The sequence below is a fragment of the Ranitomeya variabilis genome, chromosome 6 (genome assembly GCF_051348905.1).
Source record: "Ranitomeya variabilis isolate aRanVar5 chromosome 6, aRanVar5.hap1, whole genome shotgun sequence".
NCBI classification, from domain to species: domain Eukaryota; kingdom Metazoa; phylum Chordata; class Amphibia; order Anura; family Dendrobatidae; genus Ranitomeya; species Ranitomeya variabilis.
The window spans coordinates 574355838-574379736 of NC_135237.1; the positions used below are offsets into that span (position 1 = coordinate 574355838).

The window sequence follows — 23899 nt, forward strand, 5'->3', positions numbered from 1 at the left end:
AGACATCCCTCTATATACAGACACCACTCCTATATACAGACATCCCTCTGTATACAGACACCACTGCTATATACAGACATCCCACTATATACAGACACCACTCTTATATACAGACATCCCCCTATATACAGACATCCCCCTATGTACAGACACCACTCCTATATACAGACATCCCTCTGTATACAGACACCACTCCTATATACAGACATCCCCCTATATACAGACACCACTCCTATACACAGACATCCCTCTATGTACAGACACCACTCCTATATACAGACATCCCTCTGTATACAGACACCACTCCTATATACAGACATCCCTCTGTATACAGACACCACTCCTATATACAGACATCCCTCTGTATACAGACACCACTCCTATATACAGACATCCCTCTATATACAGACACCACTCCTATATACAGACATCCCCCTATATACAGACACCACTCCTATATACAGACATCCCTCTATATACAGACACCAATCCTATATACAGACATCCCTCTATATACAGACACCACTCCTATATACAGACACCATTACTATATACAGACATCCCTCTGTATACAGACACCACTCCTATATACAGACATCCCTCTATATACAGACACCACTCCTATATACAGACATCCCTCTATATACAGACACCACTCCTATATACAGACATCCCCCTATATACAGATACCACTCTTATATACAGACATCCCTCTATATACAGACACCACTCCTATATACAGACATCCCTCTGTATACAGACACCACTACTATATGCAGACATCCCTCTATATACAGACACCACTCCTATATACAGACATCCCTCTATGTACAGACACCACTCCTATATACAGACATCCCTCTATATACAGACATCTCTCCTATATACAGACATCCCTCTATATACAGACACCACTCCTATATACAGACATCCCTCTATATACAGACATCTCTCCTTTATACAGATATCCCTCTATGTACAGACACCACTCCTATATACAGACATCCCCCTATATACAGACACCACTCTTATATACAGACATCCCTCTATACACAGACACCACTCCTATATACAGACATCCCTCTATATACAGACACCACTCCTATATACATTCATCCCCCTCTATACAGACATCACTCCTATATACAGACATCCCTCTATATACAGACACCACTCCTATATACAGACATCCCTCTTTATACAGACACCACTCCTATATACAGATGATCCCCTATATACAGACACCACTCCTATATACAGACATCCCCCTATATACAGACACCACTCCTATATACAGACATCCCTCTAAATACAGACACCACTCTTATATACAGACATTCCCCTATATACAGACTCCTATATACAGGTCAGAGTTGTGGGTCGCTTACTTTTCACACACGGGGCCGGGGGGCACTTACTTTTCACACACGGGGCCGGGGGGCACTTACTTTTCACACACGGGGCCGGGGGGCACTTACTTTTCACACACGGGGCCGGGGGGCACTTACTTTTCACACACGGGGCCGGGGGCATTTACTTTTCACACACGGGGCCGGGGGGGCACTTACTTTTCACACACGGGGCCGGGGGGGGGCACTTACTTTTCACACACGGGGCCGGGGGCGCACTTACTTTTCACACACGGGGCCGGGGGCGCACTTATTTTTGCACACGGGGCCGGGGGCGCACTTACTTTTGCACACGGGGTCGGGGGCGCACTTACTTTTGCACACGGGGCCGGGGGCGCACTTACTTTTGCACACGGGGCCGGGGGCGCACTTACTTTTGCACACGGGGCCGGGGGGCACTTACTTTTCACACACGGGACGGGAGGGTGTCATAGTCACTTTATTCTGATGTTTGACTTTGATAAATGATCATGTCCTAAAATGGACACCGTACATTTGCATAGCTGCCATCTTTGGAAGGTCAAGTTGAGGGTAATGGAAAGTTCGCCATTATTTCCTATGGGAATTTTTTTTTAAAAAAAAATGCGATTTAAATAAAATCTACATATCGGATCGACTATAAAAGTCATAGCACACCTGTCCCCGAGGCCTTCGAAACGCCGCCTGAACGGGGTCTCTGCGCCGAGCGGTTCGGGCCGCATTAATTGCGGAAAACGCGGAGAAGAATAATAAAATATAAGAAATCGGATTACAATATGTTGCTTGAACCTAGGAGGTTCAAGCACCATAAATATAAGAAATCGGATTACAATATGTTGCTTGAACCTAGGAGGTTCAAGCACCATAATAATAATAATAAAATATAAGAAATCGGATTACAATATGTTGCTTGAACCTAGGAGGTTCAAGCACCATAATAACGATCAGCCTGAAAATCGTAATAAATTACGATCTTCAGTGATCGGATCGGCCAGCACTAATTCCAAATATGCAGCATTGTACTGGCCATACCTGTCCTGGATGCTGCCCCGGAGTTCAGCCTCGCCTGTCTGGGGCATGCACGGGCTGAACTGCCATCGCCGGCTGATTCCTCGGCTCTCGTAGTTCAGTCCTGCAGATCCGTGGACAGGTCGGGCTGAACTCCGGAGCTCAGGTGAGATACGCCATGATTTGCAGAGGCATTTTGCCTGCTACTTGCAAGCACTTTTTAAGCGCTTTGGCAAAACGCTTCTGCAAATAGGGGACGTGGCCAAGCTCTGCTATGGGCGTGGCCATGCCTTGCTATTGCCTAAACCGAGCGTTTTTCCAGTGGTTTGCAGGCATTTTTCAGGAGGTTTCTCTCTTGCCCATTCCCTTGAATGGGCAAGTTAAGCACGGGATCCGCCGGAAAATAGCTTTGAAGCTATTTTCCGGTGGGGCGTTTTCTGGCCCCAGCCGGAATCTGCCCGTAACCCGCACCATAGACATGAAAGGGCGGGTTTCATTCAGGAAACACAGCACGGAATACGCCTGTAAATCCAGCTTGTCTGGATAAAGCCTGAGGCCTCGTGCCCACTGATGGAAGGGGATTGCGGAGCGGCATCTCCGCAGCGGCTGTAATTGCGGTAGCAACTGCAGATCCCACAGGAATTTATTTGTGCCTGCAATTGTGGCCACTATTGTGGTACCCTAATTTTGTATCAAAATCTTCACTTAACTATGGATTTAGGTGCAGGATTTCAGCCTCTTATCTGAATGGCTGGAATTTTCTTTGTATAATGGCAGCATACATTGACATGCTGCACTGCATGTTTTTTTTTTGTAAACAAAATTTTTTCATCAGCATGTGGATGGGATTTACACATTAATGCTGCATATGACCCCAGCTTAATTAATGGACCATTCAGTTATGCCTTAGGCCAAAAGCACACTGGTGATTTTACTGGCGTTTTTTGCATCCTGCACAATCCTCTCTGAGACAGCATAGTCACGAACGTCCGCCCTGCCCACCCGACGACTAGCACGCCCATCCGCTTGAATGGAACACCTCATTCAGGCGGGCGGCCCTCCCAGTCGTTCATTCAGACGTCTAGCCGCACGCCGCGTCTGGATGCGGCTGTCAACTAGACAGCTGTTCAGCATGGCGGCGATCGGCCGTGCTAAACGGCCGTCTAGTTGAAGGGTCTAAAGGTACCCTAAAAATGTGACCTATTTCAAGTTTGGAAGTAATTTTAATTTTAAACAAAAATATATCATTTTCCACTGGGACAATATATGTTGTAAAAAACTATTGGTTGGCCCCTTCACACTAGATTTTGCTTCTTTTTTTTATTATGAAATCCGAAAATCTGGAGAAAAATGTGAGTTTTTAATGTGAGATATGAACAGAGGCTTCTGATTAGGATATTTTTTTTTGTGAATTTATCCCAAAATTCTCTGCTGCTTGTTACACTTTTTCTGTTATTTCCTCTACTAATACTTTCATTTTAAATTAGGAAATGGACACAGCCGTATGTTGATATTTGGAACAAGAGACAATCTCCATCTACTGGCACAAAGTAAAGAGTGGTTTGCTGATTGCATGTTTTTCACTACACCAGCCTTGTTTAGGCAACTTTACACAATCCATGTAGTCCACAGCGGCCTTGTTGTTCCGCTAGTGTACACCGTGCTGACAGACAAGAGCCGTTCTACATACCAGAGGTTGCTGCAAGAGCTGAAGAACTTGCAGCCTGGACTGCAGCCAGACAACCTGATGTTGGATTTTGAACTAGCTGCAATACAGGCATTTGAAAGTGAGTTCCCCAACCTTGTGAAGACTGGTGGCTTTTTCCACCTATCACAGTCGGTTTGGCGTAAAGCTCAAAATGAAGGACTCAAGATGCAATACCAAGGTGACCATGAATTTGCCCGTTGGATACGCATGATACCTGCCCTGGCCTTTCTACCACCACAGAATGTTGTGCAATCATTTGAAGAGTTGGTGGAAGATCCTGACTTTCCACAAGAAGCAATACCTATTGCTAACTATTTTGAAGACAGCTATATCGGTCGAATGAATCGCAGAGGACGTCAAGCACCTTTGTTTCCAATTCAATTCTGGAATGTGTATGAGCGAACATTGAATGATCAACAGCGAACAAATAATGATGTCGAAGGATGGCACCGTAGCTTTCGAGAAACATGTGGTACTCTTTTCCAAAATATATACCGGTTCATTAACCCCTTCACCCCCAAGGGTGGTTTGCACGTTAATGACCGGGCCAATTTTTACAATTCTGACCACTGTCCCTTTATGAGGCTATAACTCTGGAACGCTTTGACGGATCTTGGCGATTCTGACATTGTTTTCTCGTGACATATTGTACTTCATGTTAAAGGTAAAATTTATTCGATATAACTTGCGTTTGTGAAAAAAATGGAAATTTGGCGAAAATTTTGAAAATTTTGCAATTTTCCAACTTTGAATTTTTGTGCCCTTAAATCACAGACATATGTCACGCAAAATACTTAATAAGTAACATTTCCCACATGTCTACTTTACATCAGTAGAATTTTGGAACCAAAATTTTTTTTTGTGACGGAGTTATAAGGGTTAAAAGTTGACCAGCAATTTCTCATTTTTACAACACCATTTTTTTTTAGGGACCACATCTCATTTGAAGTCATTTTGAGGGGTCTATATGATAGAAAATACCCAAGTGTGACACCATTCTAAAAACTGCACCCCTCAAGGTGCTCAAAACCACATTCAAGAAGTTTATTAACCCTTCAGGTGTTTCACAGGAATTTTTGGAATGTTTAAATAAAAATGAACATTTAACTTTTTTTCACACAAAATTTATTTCAGCTCCAATTTGTTTTATTTTACCAAGGGTAACAGGAGAAAATGGACCCCCAAAGTTGTTGTACAATTTGTCCTGAGTACGATGATACCCCATATGTGGGTGTAAACCATTGTTTAGGCGCATGGCAGAGCTTGGAAGGGAAGGAGCGCCATTTGACTTTTCAATGCAAAATTGACTGGAATTGAGATGGGACGCCATGTTGCGTTTGGAGAGCCCCTGATGTGCCTAAACATTGAAACTCCCTACAAGTGACACCATTTTGGAAAGTAGACCCCCTAAGGAACTTATCTAGATGTGTGGTGAGCACTTTGACCCACCAAGTGCTTCACAGAAGTTTATAATGCAGAGCCGTAAAAATAAAAAATCATATTTTTTCACAAAAATGATCTTTTCGCCCCCAATTTTTTATTTTCCCAAGGGTAAGAGAAGAAATTGGACCCCAAAAAATGTTGTGCAATTTGTCCTGAGTACGCTGATACCCCATATGTGGGTGTAAACCATTGTTTGGGCGCATGGCAGAGCTTGGAAGGGAAGGAGCGCCATTTGACTTTTCAATGCAAAATTGACTGGAATTGAGATGGGACGCCATGTTGCGTTTGGAGAGCCCCTGATGTGCCTAAACATTGAAACTCCCTACAAGTGACACCATTTTGGAAAGTAGACCCCCTAAGGAACTTATCTAGATGTGTGGTGAGCACTTTGACCCACCAAGTGCTTCACAGAAGTTTATAATGCAGAGCCGTAAAAATAAAAAATCATATTTTTTCACAAAAATGATCTTTTCGCCCCCAATTTTTTATTTTCCCAAGGGTAAGAGAAGAAATTGGACCCCAAAAAATGTTGTGCAATTTGTCCTGAGTACGCTAATACCCCATATGTGGGTGTAAACCATTGTTTGGGCGCATGGCAGAGCTTGGAAGGGAAGGAGCGCCATTTGACTTTTCAATGCAAAATTGACTGGAATTGAGATGGGACGCCATGTTGCGTTTGGAGAGCCCCTGATGTGCCTAAACATTGAAACTCCCTACAAGTGACACCATTTTGGAAAGTAGACCCCCTAAGGAACTTATCTAGATGTGTGGTGAGCACTTTGACCCACCAAGTGCTTCACAGAAGTTTATAATGCAGAGCCGTAAAAATAAAAAATCATATTTTTTCACAAAAATGATCTTTTCGCCCCCAATTTTTTATTTTCCCAAGGGTAAGAGAAGAAATTGGACCCCAAAAAATGTTGTGCAATTTGTCCTGAGTACGCTGATACCCCATATGTGGGTGTAAACCATTGTTTGGGCGCATGGCAGAGCTTGGAAGGGAAGGAGCGCCATTTGACTTTTCAATGCAAAATTGACTGGAATTGAGATGGGACGCCATGTTGCGTTTGGAGAGCCCCTGATGTGCCTAAACATTGAAACTCCCTACAAGTGACACCATTTTGGAAAGTAGACCCCCTAAGGAACTTATCTAGATGTGTTTTGAGAGCTTTGAACCCCCAAGTGTTTCACTACAGATTATAACGCAGAGCCGTGAAAATAATTTTTTTTTTTTTTCTCAAAAATGATTTTTTAGCCCCCAGTTTTGTATTTTCACAAGGGTAACAGGATAAATTAGACCCCAAAAGTTGTTGTCCAATTTGTCCTGAGTACGCTGATACCCCATATGTCGGGGGGAACCACTGTTTGGGCGCATGACAGAGCTCGGAAGGGAAGGAGCGCCATTTGGAATGCAGCCTTAAATGGATTGGTCTGCAGGCGTCACGTTGCATTTGCAGAGCCCCTGATGTACCCAAACAGTACAAACCCCCCACAAGTGACCCCATATTGGAAACTAGACCTCCCAAGGAACTTATCTAGATGTGTTGTGAGAACTTTGAACCCCCAAGTGTTTCACTACAGTTTATAATGCAGAGCCGTGAAAATAAAACATCTTTTTTTTCCCACAAAAATGATTTTTAGCCCCCCAAATTTTTATTTTCCTAAGGATAACAAGAGAACTTGGACCCCAGAAGTTGTTGTTCAATTTGTCCCGAGTACGCTGATAACACATATGTTGGGGTAAACCCCTTTTTGGGCGCACGGGAGAGCTCGGAAGGGAAGGAGCACTGTTTTACTTTTTCAACGCAGAATTGGCTGGAATTGAGATTGGACGCCATGTCGCGCTTGTAGAGCCCCTGATGTGCCTGGACAGTGGAAACCCCCCAATTCTACCTGAAACCCTAACCCAAACACACCCCTAACCCTAATCCCAACGGTAACCCTAACCACACCCCTAGCCCTGACACACCCATAATTCTAATCCCAACCCTAATCCAAACGTAAATGTAATCCAAACCCTAACCCTAACTTTAGCCCCAACCCTAACTTTACCTCCAACCCTAGCCCTACCCCTAACCCTACCCCTAACCCTACCCCTAACCCTAACCCTAAACGTGACTGAAATACGTGGCACTGAAATACGTGGCACTGAAATACGTAATACGTGGCACTGAAATACGTGGCACTGAAATACGTGGCACTGAAATACGTGGCACTGAAATACGTGGCACTGAAATACGTGGCACTGAAATACGTGGCACTGAAATACGTGGCACTGAAATACGTGGCACTGAAATACGTGGCACTGAAATACGTGGCACTGAAATACGTGACACTGAAATACGTGGCACTGAAATACGTGGCACTTAAATAAGTGGCACTGAAATATGTGATATGTGGCACTGAAATACGTGGCACTGAAATACGTGGCACTGAAATATGTGGCACTGAAATACGTGGCACTGAAATACGTGGCACTGAAATACGTGATACGTGGCACTGAAATACGTGGCACTGAAATACGTGGCACTGAAATATGTGGCACTGAAATACGTGGCACTGAAATACGTGGCACTGAAATACGTGGCACTGAAATGTGTGATATGTGGCACTGAAATACGTGGCACTGAAATACGTGGCACTGAAATACGTGGCACTGAAATATGTGATACGTGGCACTGAAATACGTGGCACTGAAATACGTGGCACTGAAATACGTGGCACTGAAATACGTGGCACTGAAATACGTGGCACTGAAATATGTGGCACTGAAATATGTGATACGTGGCACTTAAATACGTGGCACTGAAATACGTGATACGTGGCACTGAAATACGTGGCACTGAAATACGTGGCACTGAAATACGTGGCACTGAAATACGTGGCACTGAAATACGTGGTACTAAAATATGTGGCACTGAAATACGTGATACGTGGCACTGAAATACGTGGCACTGAAACACGTGGCACTGAAACACGTGATACGTGGCACTGAAATACATGGCACTGAAATACGTGGCACTGAAATACGTGGCACTGAAATACGTGGCACTGAAATACGTGGCACTGAAATACGTGGCACTATGACTGTCAGAAAATGTTCATTAAACGGTTAGGGGTGAGGTTAGGGGTAGAGTTAGGGTTAGGGTTTGGATCCCTTTATCACCTTGATGGTGGTGGGTGGCTTTTCAGTGTGTTTTCTGTTTTTTTCGATAAAAATGCATGCGTTTTTAACGCAAACAAACGCATGTGCTTAAAAACGCAAGAAAATACTGCAGGTTGTATTTCTGAAAATGAACGCATGCAGAAAAAAACCGCATGCGTTTGAAAACGCGACCAAACGCGTACAAAAAAACCGCATGCGTTTTCAATGTTAAATATAGGGAAAAAACGCATGCGTTTTTTGTGCAAAAAACGCTGCAGACAAAAACGGAAGTGTGAAACCAGCGACGCTTTTTATAGCAAAAAAGTTTTTGCGTCTCCACATTTTGAGACCTATAATTTTTCCACATTTGCTCCACAGAGTCATGTGAGGTCTTGTTTTTTGCGGGACGAGTTGACGTTTTTATTGGTAACATTTTCGGACACGTGACCGTTTTTGATCGCTTTTTATTCCGATTTTTGTGAGGCAGAATGACCAAAAACCTGCTATTCATGAATTTCTTTTGGGAGAGGCGTTTATACCGTTCCGGGTTTGTTAAAATTGATAAAGCAGTTTTATTCTTCGGGTCAGTACGATTACAGCGATATCTCATTTATATCATTTTTTTTATGTTTTGGCGCTTTTATACGATAAAAACTATTTTATAGAAAAAATAATTATTTTGGTATCGCTTTATTCTCAGGACTATAACTTTTTTATTTTTTTGCTGATGATGCTGTATGGCAGCTTGTTTTTTGCGGGACAAGATGACGTTTTCAGCGGTACCATGGATATCTATATCAGTCTTTTTGATCGCGTGTTATTCCACTTTTTGTTCGGCGGTATGGTAATAAAGCGTTGTTTTTTGCCTCGTTTTTTTTTTTTTTTCTTACGGTGTTTACTGAAGGGGTTAACTAGTGTGGCAGTTTTATAGGTTGGGTCGTTACGGACGTGGCGATACTAAATATGTGTACTTTTATTGTTTTTTTTTTTTAATTTAGATAAAGAAATGTATTTATGGGAATAATATATATATATTTTTTTCATTATTTTGGAATATTTTTTTTTATTTTTTTTTTACACATTTGGAAATTTTTTTTTTTACTTTTTTACTTTGCCCCAGGGGGGGACAATACAGATCGGTGATCTGCCAGTTTGCATAGCACTCTGACAGATCACCGATCTGCAAGAAGTACAGGCTGCTTCACAGTGCCTGCTCTGAGCAGGCGTCTGTGAAGCCACCTCCCTCCCTGCAGGACCCGGATCCGCGGCCATCTTGGATCCGGGTCTGGAGCAGGCAGGGAGGGAGGTAAGACCCTCGCAGCAACGCGATCACATCGCGTTGCTGCGGGGGGCTCAGGGAAGCCCGCAGGGAGCCCCCTCCCTGCGCGATGCTTCCCTGCATCGCCGGCACATCGCGATCATGTTTGATCGCGGTGTGCCGGGGGTTAATGTGCCGGGGGCGGTCCGTGACCGCTCCTGGCACATAGTGCCGGATGTCAGCTGCGATATGCAGCCGACACCCGGCCGCGATCGGCCGCGCTCCCCCCGTGAGCGCAGCCGATCGGCTATGACGTACTATCCCGTCGGCGGTCATACGGGCCCACCCCACCTCGACGGGATAGTACGTCAAATGTCGGGAAGGGGTTAACTGTCTGAAACATCAGCAAGAGCTCCATAGTTTTGAAATAATTCAGATAATGGCAGGAAATCCCATCGCTGCAAGAAACAAAAAGTATGCTGCAATTTCAGCAAGGGTTAAACGTATCGTGCAAGATTTCAATAATAGAAGCTTGATGGATTATCTGAGAGGCATTGCCTACAGCTTTGAATTTTAGTTCATGGTCACATATTGTATGTTTTGAGAGCAGTGTTCTTAGCTGTAAAATAATTCAAGCATTATAACCTGTAATTTGTATTTTCTCTTTTTCTCTAATCCTTCCCCTCTATACCTTTTTATGTTTCTTGTTTAAACAGTTTTGATACATACAGTTAAAGCATAACTCTACAAAAAATGTTATGTTATAGTACCTGTGCCCATGATATTAATTTCCAAAGGAGACCTTCCAGCAGCTTCACTTCTGTGTGAAAAGTCTCATCCAAGTTAAAGCTCCATGTGCTGCAGGATTTCAGTGGTTGCTAAGGAGGTTGTTTCTCCTTAGTAGCAGTACTTGTGGATGGATTCTAGAGGGTGTGGCTGCACAGGAGCATGCAACTAGCAATATGTTCCCTATGATGTATAAAGGGCTGCTGGTTTACAGCCCTCTGCAAAGCCCCCCTATGTGTTCCATCCTGTAATGGCTTTACACAGGCAGGGGGAGCCCTCCTCTTGTCCAGGACAGAGCACATGAGCGGAGGGTGAAGGGGAGCTTTGCATAGGGCTGTGAACAAGCAACCCTGAATGTATCATAGGGAGCCAGGATCCGTTCTGCTACCAAGGGGGCACGACCTCCTTAGTAACCAATGAAATCCTACTATTTTCCTGTCTGTTTGTAAAATTACTCATCTAGAAAACAAAGTTTTAAAATAAAAAAACTAATTTGATCAGAATTATATATCTTAGACTCATATGGTGTATTATTAGTGATAAGCAAACCTGCCAATGTTCAGTTCAGACAGGTCTTTCCCGGATGCGAAAGATCCAGGAGCAAATTGTTGGGGGCGAAACGTCCGGGGGCGAAGTGCTGGGGGCGAAATGTTCGGGGGCGAAGTGTACCTGGGGGCGAACTGCTGGGGGCGAACTGCTGGGGGCGAAATGTTCGGGGGCGAAGTGTACCTGGGGGCGAACTGCTGGGGGCGAACTGCTGGGGGCGAAACTTCCAACTCCCTTATTTTCAGTAGGGTTTCCTGTCCTGGCTGGGCGATCCCCTCTCTCAGGTGTGCCGTCATGGGGGAAGGGAAAATATGATTTATTTTTACGACTCTACATTATAAACTTCTGGGAAGCATTTGGTCTGTCAAAGTCCTCACCACACATCTAGATAAGTTCCTTAGGGGGTCTACTTTCCAAAATGGTGTCACTTGTGGGGGATTTCAATGTTTAGGCACATCAGGTGTTCTCCAAACGCGACATGGCGTCCCATCTCAATTTCAGTCAATTTTTGAAAAGTCAAATGGTGCTCCTTCCCTTCTGAGCTCTGCCATGTGCCCAAACAGTGGTTTACCCCCAAATATGGGGTATCAGCGTACTCAGGACAAATTGTACAACAACTTTTGGGGTCCATTTTCTCCTGTTACCCTTGGTAAAATAAAACAAATTGGAGCTAAAGTAAATTTTTTGTGAAAAAGTGTTCATTTTTTTTTAAACAATCCAAAAATTCATGTGAAACACCTGAAGGGTTAATAAACTTCTTGAATGCGGTTTTGAGCACCTTGAGATGTGCAGTTTTTAGAATGGTGTCACACTTGGGTATTTTCTATCATATAGACCCCTCAAAGTGACTTCAAATGTGATGTGGTCCCTAAAAAAAAGGTGTTGTAAAACTTGAGAAATTGCTGGTCAACTTTTAACCCTTATAACTCCCTAACAAAAAAATGTTGGTTCCAAAATTGTGCTGATGTAAAGTAGACATGTGGGAAATGTTACTTATTAAGTATTTTGTGTGACATACAGTACAGACCAAAAGTTTGGACACACCTTCTCTTTTAAAGATTTTTCTGTATTTTCATGACTATGAAAATTGTACAGTCACACTGAAGGCATCAAAACTATGAATTAACACATGTGGAATTATATACTTAACAAAAAAGTGTGAAACAACTGAAAATATGTCTTATATTCTAGGATCTTCAATGTAGCCACCTCTTGTTTTGACGACTGCATTAATAATAATAATCTTTATATAGCGCCAACATATTCCTCAGCACTTTACAATTAAGCGGGGACAAGTACAAACAATAAATTCAGTACGAGTTAAGACAATTTAAACAGTGACATTAGGGGTGAGGTCCCTGCTCGCAAGCTTACAATCTACAAGGAAATGGGGGGACACAATAGGTGAAAAGTGCTCGTTATTTCAGGTCTGGCAATTATAATACATAGGGATTTTCATACAAAGCTGCATGATCCGGTCATCAGCCGTGTGTTTAAGTGCAATAGTCCAGTATCCAGTGCAGTTATCGTGTGCATGGAGGGTGTGGAGACAGATGAATAGTAGGGGGCAGATTCAGAGTAATATTTGGAGAGAGGGAACAGGGCAAAGTTAGTTTACTGAGTAGTTGATGTGGTAGGCTTGTTTGAAGAGATGGGTTTGTAGAGCGCGCTAGAATAGGTCGGGGCTAGGTATCAGCCTGATCGTCCGGGGAAGTGCATTCCAGAGAGCTGGCACAGCACGAGAGAAGTCTTGGAGACGGAGGTGTGAGGTTCGGATTACAGGGGATGTTAAGGTACCGTCACACTAAACGATATCGCTAGCGATCCGTGACTATCGTTTAGTTTGACACGCAGCAGCGATCAGGATCCTGCTGTGATGTCGCTGGTCGCTGAATAAAGTCCAGAACTTTATTTGGTCGTCCGATCGCCGTGTATCGTTGTGTTTGACACCAAAAGCAACGATACCAGCGATGTTTTACACTGGTAACCAGGGTAAACATCGGGTTACTAAGCGCAGGGCCGCGCTTAGTAACCCGATGTTTACCCTGGTTACCAGCGTAAAAGTAAAAAAAACAAACAGTACATGCTCACCTGCGCGTCCCCCAGCGTCTGCTTCCTGCTCTGACTGAGATCCGGCCCTAAAGTGAAAGTGAAAGCACAGCGGTGACGTCACCGCTGTGCTGTTAGGGCCGGAGCTCAGTCAGTGTCAGGAAGCAGACGCTGGGGGACGCGCAGGTGAGCATGTACTGTTTGTTTTTTTTACTTTTACGCTGGTAACCAGGGTAAACATCGGGTTACTAAGCGCGGCCCTGCGCTTAGCAACCCGATGTTTACCCTGGTTACCCGGGGACCTCGGCATCGTTGGTCGCTGGAGAGCGGTCTGTGTGACAGCTCTCCAGCGATCAAACAGCGACGCTGCAGCGATCGGCATCGTTGTCGCTATCGCTGCAGCGTCGCTTAATGTGACGGTACCTTAAGTCTTAGGTCGTTTGTAAAACGGAGGGCACGTGTAGGGCGATAGACAGAGATGAGAGAGGAGATATAAGACGGTGCAGAACGTGGAGGGCTTTGTGGGCGAGAGAGATGAGTTTATACTGGACCCTGTAGCGAATGGGTAGCCAGTGTAATGACTGGCACAAGATGGAGGCATCGGTGAAGCGGCTGGACAGAAATATGACTCTGGCTGCAGCATTCAAGATGGATTGGAGAGGAGAAAGTTTGGACTGCATTGACATTGCATAGCATAGACTGCATTGCACACTCTTGGCATTCTCTTGATGAGCTTCAATAGAAATCTGTTACAGTTAAGGATTATGGCTTGCAGCCAGAAGCGTAGCTACCAGAGGGCAGAGGGGGCGGTCGCCCAGGGCCCCGTTCTCTGAGGGGGCCCACCCGGACCTACGCTACTGTAACTGTATTGGTGTGCACAGCGCGCCGATACAATTACGTTCTGCAGCAGAGCAGATTTCCCTGCTCTGTCGCTGTCCGCTATGGGGCCCCTGAGCAGGCAGGGGGCCCCGCTGCCAGCAGTGGGCCCCCAACCTGTCATCACAAGGTCAGCCTTACACTACAGAATCTGCCTATGGGGGTGCTGTCTTATACTACAGGATCTACCTATGGAGGTGCTGCGTTATACTACACAAACTGCTTATGGGGTGCTCAGTTATAGTACAGGGTCTGCCTATGGGGGTGCTGCCTTATACTAGAGGAACTGCCTATGGGGGTGCTGCCTTATACTACATCTGCCTATGGGGGTGCTGTCTTATACTACAGGATCTACATATGGAGGTGCTGCCTTATACTACAAAATCTGCCTATGGGAGTGCTGCCTTATACTGCAGAATCTGCCTATGTAGGTGCTGCCTTATACTACGGGGTCTGCCTATGGGGTGCTGTCTTGTGCTATAGAGTAGGCCTATGGGGAGTGCATTTTACTATATTTAGGACGATCTGGTGCATTATACTATATGGACACTATGGGGCCATTGTACAGTGTGGGGATTACAGTGAAGGGGCCATCATACAGTGTTGGAGCCATCAAAGAGTTTGGGGGCAACTAAGGGGTCAGTGTACTGTGTGGGTGGTACTATACAGTGAAGGGGCATTATACTGTGTATAAGAGAGCATCATACTGTGTATAGGGAAGCTGAACGGGGGAGACTCTGGACTTTATTAAATGTAAAGTGGGCACTTATTGTTATAGGGGAACTCAGGTTACTGTGACTGTCAAAGGGGCACAGAGGTCAATAAAACTTTCTAGGGGCAAAATATAGGCAGTTTTCTAGGGCACTTGTTTCCGGCAGTACTATATTATAGAGGGGTGCTTTAGAATTTAGAGGGCACAGAGAACCACACAGAAGGTGCAGTACTAGGGACACTTACGGCAGCAGAGGCTCAGCATTGGGGTATCGGCAGAATGAGGAGTTTGTGCAGGTTGGGATTGGATGGTGATGGCTGGAATATGAGAAGTGAAATGTGTCTTTGTTGCAATCTCTGCTGCCGAGTCGTGGCTGGAAGAAGTTGTCATGTCGGTCTGGGCCAGATGGAAAAGACGGGAAAAGTGAACGGCTTCATCAGAAAGAACGTCAGCGGTAAGACATTATCTGTAACTGTGCTGTGATCTCTTACATGTTCTGCAGGGCTGGTATCTACCACTGACCATATGGCGGTAATATCCATCTTTGTCTTTATATAGAGATTATCTTCAGTAACAGCACGGTCATCTGCTGAGGTTCTCCTCCACTATTAGGGGGCGTCACCGAGTTGTAATCAAGGTTACCTGGTTAGGGGCCCACTCAGAAGCTTAAAAACCCTAGCTATGCCTCTGATCACCTCTCTTCCTTCTTGTTCCAGCGGTGCCCTGAGCTCCCGCTCATCTCCTGACAGTGGATGCCAGGAGGTGACATCAGACGCTGACAAGGGGATGATGGGGGAAGGATCGTAGTACAGCGCTCCTTCCCTCATCAACACGTTCAGCTGTATCGGCTAAATGCCAGTACAGCTGACCTTGCAATGATAGAAGGGGGGCCACTATATTATTAGCTCCAATCATTAGCGGACACCATGTCGCGTTTGGAGAGCCCCTGTGTGCCTAAACATTGGAGCTCACCCACAAGTGACCCCATTTTGGAAACTAGACCTCCCAAGGAACTAATCTAGATGTGTGGTGAGCACTTTGAACCCCCAAGTGCTTCACAGAAGTTTATAACGCAGAGCCATGAAAATAAAAAATAATTTTTCTTTTCTCAAAAATGATTTTTTAGCCCACAATTTTTTATTTTCCCAAGGGTAACAGGAGAAATTTGACCCCAAAAGTTGTTGTCCAGTTTCTCCTGAGTACGCTGATACCCCATATGTGGGGGTAAATCACTGTTTTGGCACACGTCGGGGTTCGGAAGGGAAGTAGTGACGTTTTGAAATGCAGACTTTGATGGAATGCTCTGCGAGCGTCAGGTTGCATTTGCAGAGCCCCTGATGTGCCTAAACAGTAGGAACTCCCCACAAGTGACCCCATTTTGGAAACTAGACCCCCAAGGGAACTTATCTAGATGTGTGGTGAGCACTTTGAACCCCCAAGTGCTTCACAGAAGTTTATAACGCAGAGCCGTGAAAATGATAAATGTGTTTCCTTTCCTCAAAAATATTTTTTTAGCCCAGAATTTTTTAATTTTCCCAAGGGTAACAGGAGAAATTTGACCCCAAAAGTTGTTGACCAGTTTCTCCTGAGTACGCTGATACCCCATATGTGGGGGTAAACCACTGTTTGGGCACATGCCGGGGCTCGGAAGGGAAGTAGTGACGTTTTGGAATGCAGACTTTGATGGAATGGTCTGCGGGCATCATGTTACGTTTGCAGAGCCCCTGATGTGCCTAAACAGTAGAAACCCCCCACAAGTGACCCCATTTTGGAAACTAGATCCCCCCAAGGAACTTATCTAGATGTGTGGTGAGCACGTTCAACCCCCAAGTGCTTCACAGAAGTTTACAACGCAGAGCCGTGAAAATAAAAAAAATCATTTTTCTTTCCTCAAAAAAGGGAATTAGACCTACCGGTAATTCAGTTTCCAGGTAGTCCCTCAGGACAGCACAATGGAGGATGTCCTTCCTTTGACCTATAGCGGGACAGGATCATAGAGAGGTTAAAAGGACCCTCCCACCTCCACCCTCCAGTGTTTTTTCAAAGTACCACAGAAGGATGGAAATAAATGGTCTAAACATGCCCTTACAAACACGTGTGTTATAATCCATTTAACGGCTTCATCTTAATTTTGAGCCATTGTGACCCAAAGGACGAACGATCTGCCGGTAGATTAATCCCGTACAAGCCTAAAAAGAGAAACATAAGGGAGGGAACTAAGGGTGCTGTCCTGAGGGACTACCTGGAAAGGGTCATTCCATGTCAAGTGAACCAATGATTTTTACCACTATATTTTTAATTCTTTTGAGATTTTGTTATTTGGTAATAGTGTGTCAGAGAATGCAAAATGTGAAGAAAAAAAAATTCTAGATTTTTTTTTTTATTTTTTATTGATTTTCAAAGTTCGGAAAAAGTGCGAATTTCGGTGTTGCCTGCCTTTACATTTCTCCCCATAACTCAGGCTAGAAAAGAGATAGAGAAACAAAATAAACACCATTCTACTCAGAACTGTACAGGCCTTCACCAGATAGGTCACAAGAGTATCTTTAATAATATTTTACCTATGCGAACGCAAGCGCAAAACTTTAAAACGCATTTCCGAAAAAAACGTTTAATTTAAAAATTTCAAAAACTGCACATTTGCCTGTTATGCTCCTAGCCACTTCTGCACCAAAATACAAGCTGGGATCGTAATGGGATCATATTTTAAAAAATAAAACTATTACAGTGTCAGTTCAAAAATCTTGATCTCAGATCTGTTCAGCCTGTGGTCTAACAGTGTGGGGTCTAGATTTACCAAATAATCCATGATTGTTAGATATTACTGTATTATTTTACTATGTTAGAGTTAGAAGCAGGAGAGGACAGAGGAGAAGCTTTGTTAGGGCCCAACCTGAGATTGAACAGGGGTAGACGGTGACTGCAGAGCAGATGACAGGCCAGCAGCTCGGGCCTCCAGAGGCCGTATTCACACCAAATCTTATCACCCAGGAAACTCCTCAAATGGAGGGAGAAAAATATTCTTAACATCCAGTTCATGTATTGTACAAACCAGGACTACGAAGAGGAGGAGAGTTTGTGAGAACATCGGTTACAGGAAGCAGAACCCATCACAGGGACTCAGCAATACCGGACTGTCATCACATGTAGTAGAAATAGACAGAGAGGTCCATGACGTGGTAGAAGGCGGCACAAGATCGGCAATGGATGACAGAACTGGTGATGTGACCTGTGAATATGATCGGCGCTGACGGCTACTGGACTCTCCAAAGATTGTGAAAATGAAGACGTAGAAGTGACTTTTCTGCACCTTCTGGTCCAGCATCGTCCTTTGTGTATCCAAGAAAACCAGACATTGTAAAAGTTACACAAATCAGGTATTAATTCAGGTGAAGCCGAGCACCATGACAGCTGCACATACTCTGACACAGATGGAAACGGCCATTGCTAGTGAGCGCTTATGGGCAAGATGACATTTCACCCACTAAAAGGGACACATTGATGATAACAGGCCAGTGTAAAAACCTACTATTAATTGTTTGATTAGTTCATATTTTATAGTACGAGGATTTAACTACTGGACTATTCTTCTTAAACACTTCAGAAATTACATGTTTAGTGATATAGTAGAAAAAAAATTGTTCCATGTATAAATAGGTGGTAAAAATATTGGTTCTTTTAATCTTGTTTTTAACATATAAAATAGGCCGAGACTGTATTTAGAAAACCACACTTGAGGATGTGATCATGTTCTTTCTTTTGGCTTGTTCAATGCATTCAGGTTGAAAATGCTGAGCAAGTTGTGTTATGATGATTAAGATGTATTTATTCTGGCACTTTGGTATTTGTTTTTTGTGTTTCTTTATTGTTACATATAAATGTTGAATGCAATAAGTTGTAATTTGAAAAGAAAAAGGGAAGAAACTCACACAAACATAAAATCAGATGATTCAAGGCTTAAAAAAAAATACAAATGTGATAGGTCCCAAGTTGAATCCCTGTACAAATATAAATAAGGACACAAGTAACACACATGCATGTTTTCACAATTTTAAAACATACGTTTTTTTCAGAATTGCGCATCAAAATGTTTAATTTGATTTCACCAAAACAAAATATAAAGAAACATAGTCTTGTGACATATCAAATGAAAGCCGGTACCGTTCTGAGAAAAATGCTGCCTCTCCCACCTCTATATCTTAATTCTAGCCCGAGATATGATAAAAAATGTAAAGCCATACCAGGCCAAAATCTGCGCTTTTTTAAAACTTTAAAAATCTGTAAAAAATTAACTGATGAAGGAAAAAATTCTAAACTTTTAATTTGTAATTAACTAAAGTTGTACTTCAAAAAAACAAAAAATAAAAAAAATCTAAAGACGTCAGGTAAAAAAAATATTCATATTTGGATCACTTGATATGGAATGACCCGAAACCGAATTACCGGTAGGTCTAATTCTTTTTTTCCATTACATCCCTCAGGACAGCACAATGGAGAATACCAAAGAAACTCTCCCAGGGTGGGTACAGAAGCCCAGGAATCAAAGTCCCAGGCTAAAACCAGACTAGATGTATAAATGATATGAAAGATCAGAAAAACCATAGATATCTAAAGAGATCCGCAAAGAAAATCACCATAGTGAGTGTCTGATATACATCTATAATGGCCAATTTCAGTATGAATGTGGTAAACGAAATAAGCATCAGAAACAGAGAGGGAAATTCACCCATTGTACTCCAATACCAATAATGAACCACAGCAAGTTATTTATTGTGATAGATACTTATAGACATCACCGCCCCAGAATATGGTTAGAGAACCTTACTGCCCAGCAAAATATGGTGAAAGTCACAGCCACCACACAATGAGGACTGTACCGACCAATAATAAGCTGCATGTGCTTATAACAGGACTGTTCCTTCATCGGAACTTCTGGGCTCAGGTTAAGTCTTGGTTACCGACCAACTTACCGTACTACAAGGAGACCTGCAGGACAGAGGCCCTGGACTGGGAAAGATCAAACCAATAACAGTTAGTACATGGATAATGGCAGAGCATTGGGATGTACGCACATTACTCATCCAGGAGATCACGTCTATTCTAAATCCTTAAATGTCTAATCCCAAGTAAGGGTTGGATATTATTGAAACTAAGGGATACACCATCCGGCAGGTAATATCTCCTGCCATTACCAATGCTGGGCTTCTATTAGAAGCGCTGAAAGAGAAACGTGGATCATCACTCCTGTTTGCCTTGATGTTAGACACAGGGAGTCCGGACTCTGAATCAATAAATGTGGTGGTGCTATTAAAAATCTTCCGACACTTGAAATTATTCGGAACTGCATTTATTCGAGTCATTAGTCCAGACATTATAAGAATGTCAACCTATTTGTCCATATATGCATATTACGCTCATACATATCCCAAGAGGCAATCTTCTCAGGGATCTTTATACACCCAGACTGCCATTGTGGGAGTAACCATATTCCATGGCTACAGAAAAAGTAGGTCTCTTCCCCATTACGGAGGGAGATTATCTACTGTGAGGAGTGAGACTATGGGGTCTTAACAGTAAGAGCCCTGGATCCAGTTTCATTTATCTTAGGAGCCGTGACTGCTGTAAGAGCCGCGAGTATGAGATCCTCTGCCACACGGCACAGTGCTGCTACTTCATCACAAGGTACAGAAGGCCGTGCTGATGTCCCTGGTAAACAAAACGCAACAGACTTATGGGACAAGAATCTGTCTGATTGCCGAATGTAGAGTTTGGGAAGGATCAATAATAACAACAATAAACTTTATATAAAGTCAACATATTCCGCAGCGCTTTACAGTTTGACAGTTTCAAACGCAACAGTCATAAGTAACCACCATATAATAATTAAAGCAAAATAAAACGACCCTGCTCGTGAGAGTTCAATCTACAATGAGGCGGGGAAGATACAATGTACAAGTATTAACAATGTTGTATAACAATGATGGCACAGCCATCTTTAGGGGGTGGGGGATAGATGGAGATAGTGAATGGGCTACACACACACACACACAAACACAAAATGACTGATTAGGGAACGTGATAGGCCGCTCTGAACAAATGTGTTTTGAGGGAGTGCCCAAAACTCTGCAAATTGTAGATGGTCCTAATATTTTAGGGCAAATCATTCCAAGGAGGAAGGAATCCTTCCTTTCAACTCGTGGGATTTTTCCCATTCCCAGGACAGTAGTATGTCCTTTTATAGGATTATAGGATGTACCAAAATGACATATGTCATCTTATAAAGCTAATTATGTAATAGACTTGCCTTTAGCACTCAAGGTAGAATCTACCTGACAGATCTGTTCCAAACAGAAGAAATGCAAATTCTACTAAGACAATTCAAGCATATTTGTTTGCTTGACTAAGCCCTGGTATAAAGAATGAAGTAACAGAAGCTGGATCTGGGTCCAAAAACACAAGGACTCTATATCCAGAGTTGCGGCCCAAGACAAAATGTGAAGTGGTAGGCCGATGATACAATGTGCAGCCACACAAGGCACAAGACAGAAGGTCTAACACAGTGGTTCACCGCCAGAGGCGAAAAAAGCACCAAGCCTGACACACTAATGATACCCCCTGAGGCACAGGGCACCAAAACCCTATGATGCAAAATGATGCATATAGGAACTATGAAGCAATATAATGCAATATGATGTCCAAAGGCACTATTAAGTAATCTGATTCAATACGATGCAATATGATGCAAAGTCACTATGAAGCGCTATAATGCATATAGCAACTATGAAGAAATATGATGCACATAGGCAATCTGAAGCACTATGATGCATACACGAACAATGAAGCAATATGATGCATATAGGAATAATGAAGCAGTATGATGCATGAAGTAACTATGAAGCGCTATGGTGCATATAGGAACAATGAAGCACTATAATGCATATAGGAACTATGAAGCAATATGATGCATGAAGTAACTATAAAGCACAATGGTGCATATAGGAACAATGAAGCAATATGCTGTAATATAATGCACAAAGGCAATATGAAGCACTATGGTGCATATAGGAACAATGAAGCAATATGCTGTAATATAATACACAAAGTCACTATGAAGCGCTATGATGCATAAAGGAAACATGAAGCAATATGCTGTAATCTAATGCACAAAGGCAATATGAAGCGCTATGATGCGTATAGGAACCATGAAGCAATATGCTGTAATATAATGCTCAAAGGTAATATGAAGCGCTATGATGCGTATAGGAACCATGAAGCAATATGCTGTAATCTAATGCACAAAGGCAATATGAAGCGCTATGATGCGAATAGGAACCATGAAGCAATATGCTGTAATCTAATGCACAAAGGCAATATGAAGCGCTATGATGCGTATAGGAACCATGAAGCAATATGCTGTAATATAATGCTCAAAGGTAATATGAAGCGCTATGATGCGTATAGGAACAGAGATGCAATATATGATGCAGAAAGGCAATATGAAGCACTCTGATGCATAAAGGAACCATGAAGCAATATGATGCAATATGATACACGAAGTAACTATGAAGCGCTATGATGCATACAGGAACTATAAAGCAATATGATGCCGTATGATAACCCAGAGGCACTCAATATGTTGCATAGATGTACTATGATTCAGTATCATGCACAGAGACCCTCCATATGATGCATAAAAGCAGTATGATGCAGTATTATGCACGGAGGCACTTGATATGATGCACAGAAAGACTAGGCCATGCTTGAAGGTGCCAAACAAGAGACCAGGCCTACACTTTTAAGCAAAAGAGCAATCTATCAGAGGTCCAGATAAATCTCCACTCTGAACAGTACCTCTCATTTGTCAGGCTGACTCCACCCGAAGGAGCTAATTAATGAGCCGCAGCTGGAGGGCAGACTTCATGAAAACAATGTGCTGAATAAACACCTTGTGTCCTCCTACGGATGGAGTAGTTAAGTTGCAAAGAAAAGTGAAACACTTGTTTATTGAACCAAAAAATGGAAAGCATGCTTCCAAAAAAAAAAAAAAAAACCACTCTGAAGCCCAATCATAAGGCTCTGTGCAGACAAAACCTGCAACTAACTGAAGTCCAGTCATGAGATGTAGCCTGGACATATGGCCATACCATAGCCTAGAGGTCCAAGCCTAGCTGCAAATGGGTTCCAGGTACAGCTTTGACACAAAGGCCTGAGACTAGAGTCAGCCCAGAGGCCCAGGCCATCGATGCAACATTTAAACCATGCACTCACCTGTGCTGGCTCCATACCTGCTAGAAGACAGGGGGAGCTGGTAACGCAGAAAGCCTACCGTGGAAGGAAGCGGCGTCCCCATTACTCTTCTCCTGTGCCCCCTTCCGTGTTCCATCGTGGAATGCACGCCAAACCTATGTGCCGGCGCTCCTCTCTGGCATCACTGTAAGCGCCACGGCCTTCTCCACCACACGACTTTCGGACATAGAGGTGTTTTGCCGGTTGGCGTCTGAGCCGAGAGCCCCCCACCGGGAGGAAGCGGCTCTACCCAGGAGCCCGTCCGCTCGACTGGTCTCTGGGGCTGAGGGACTCCCCACTGGGGAGTTTCCACCCTGGGCTACTTGACAGGGGGAAGGATTGGACCAGCCGCACGATCCCCCTGAGCCCATTGCACAGGCTGACTGTTGGCTGAGGAACCTCTCAAAGAGGAGTCGGCCATGGTCCACTTGACAGGGGTGAGAGAATCCACAAGTTATCTTCGCTCTAGGAGCAACCTCTCATACAACCGTCCCCTGTAGGGACAGGAAAAACACTGGAGGGTGGAGGTGGGAGGGTCCTTTCCCGCTATAGGTCAAAGGAAGGACATCCTCCATTGTGCTGTCCTGAGGGACGTAATGGAAAAAGATGTTTTAGCAAGCAATTGTTTATTTTCACAAGGGTAACAGGAGAAACTGGACCCCAATATTTGTTGCCCAGTTTGTTGTGAGTACGC

The 23899-nt window shown here is 43.6% G+C and overlaps 1 protein-coding gene across 2 annotated transcripts in view; it reads right to left on the reverse strand.

Moving 5' to 3' along the window:
* Nucleotides 1-23899, reverse strand: part of LOC143783138 (cytochrome P450 2C20-like) — a 522836-nt gene that overhangs the window by 491714 nt on the left and 7223 nt on the right. The window contains exon 1 of one of the 2 annotated variants that reach the window (XM_077271449.1): nucleotides 12061-12159. The exons of the other annotated variant lie outside the window; for it this stretch is intronic. The gene's annotated coding sequence lies outside the window, so the exon portion shown is untranslated. Of the gene's footprint in view, nucleotides 1-12060; nucleotides 12160-23899 lie in introns of those variants that run through there. 2 annotated transcript variants of the gene reach the window in all.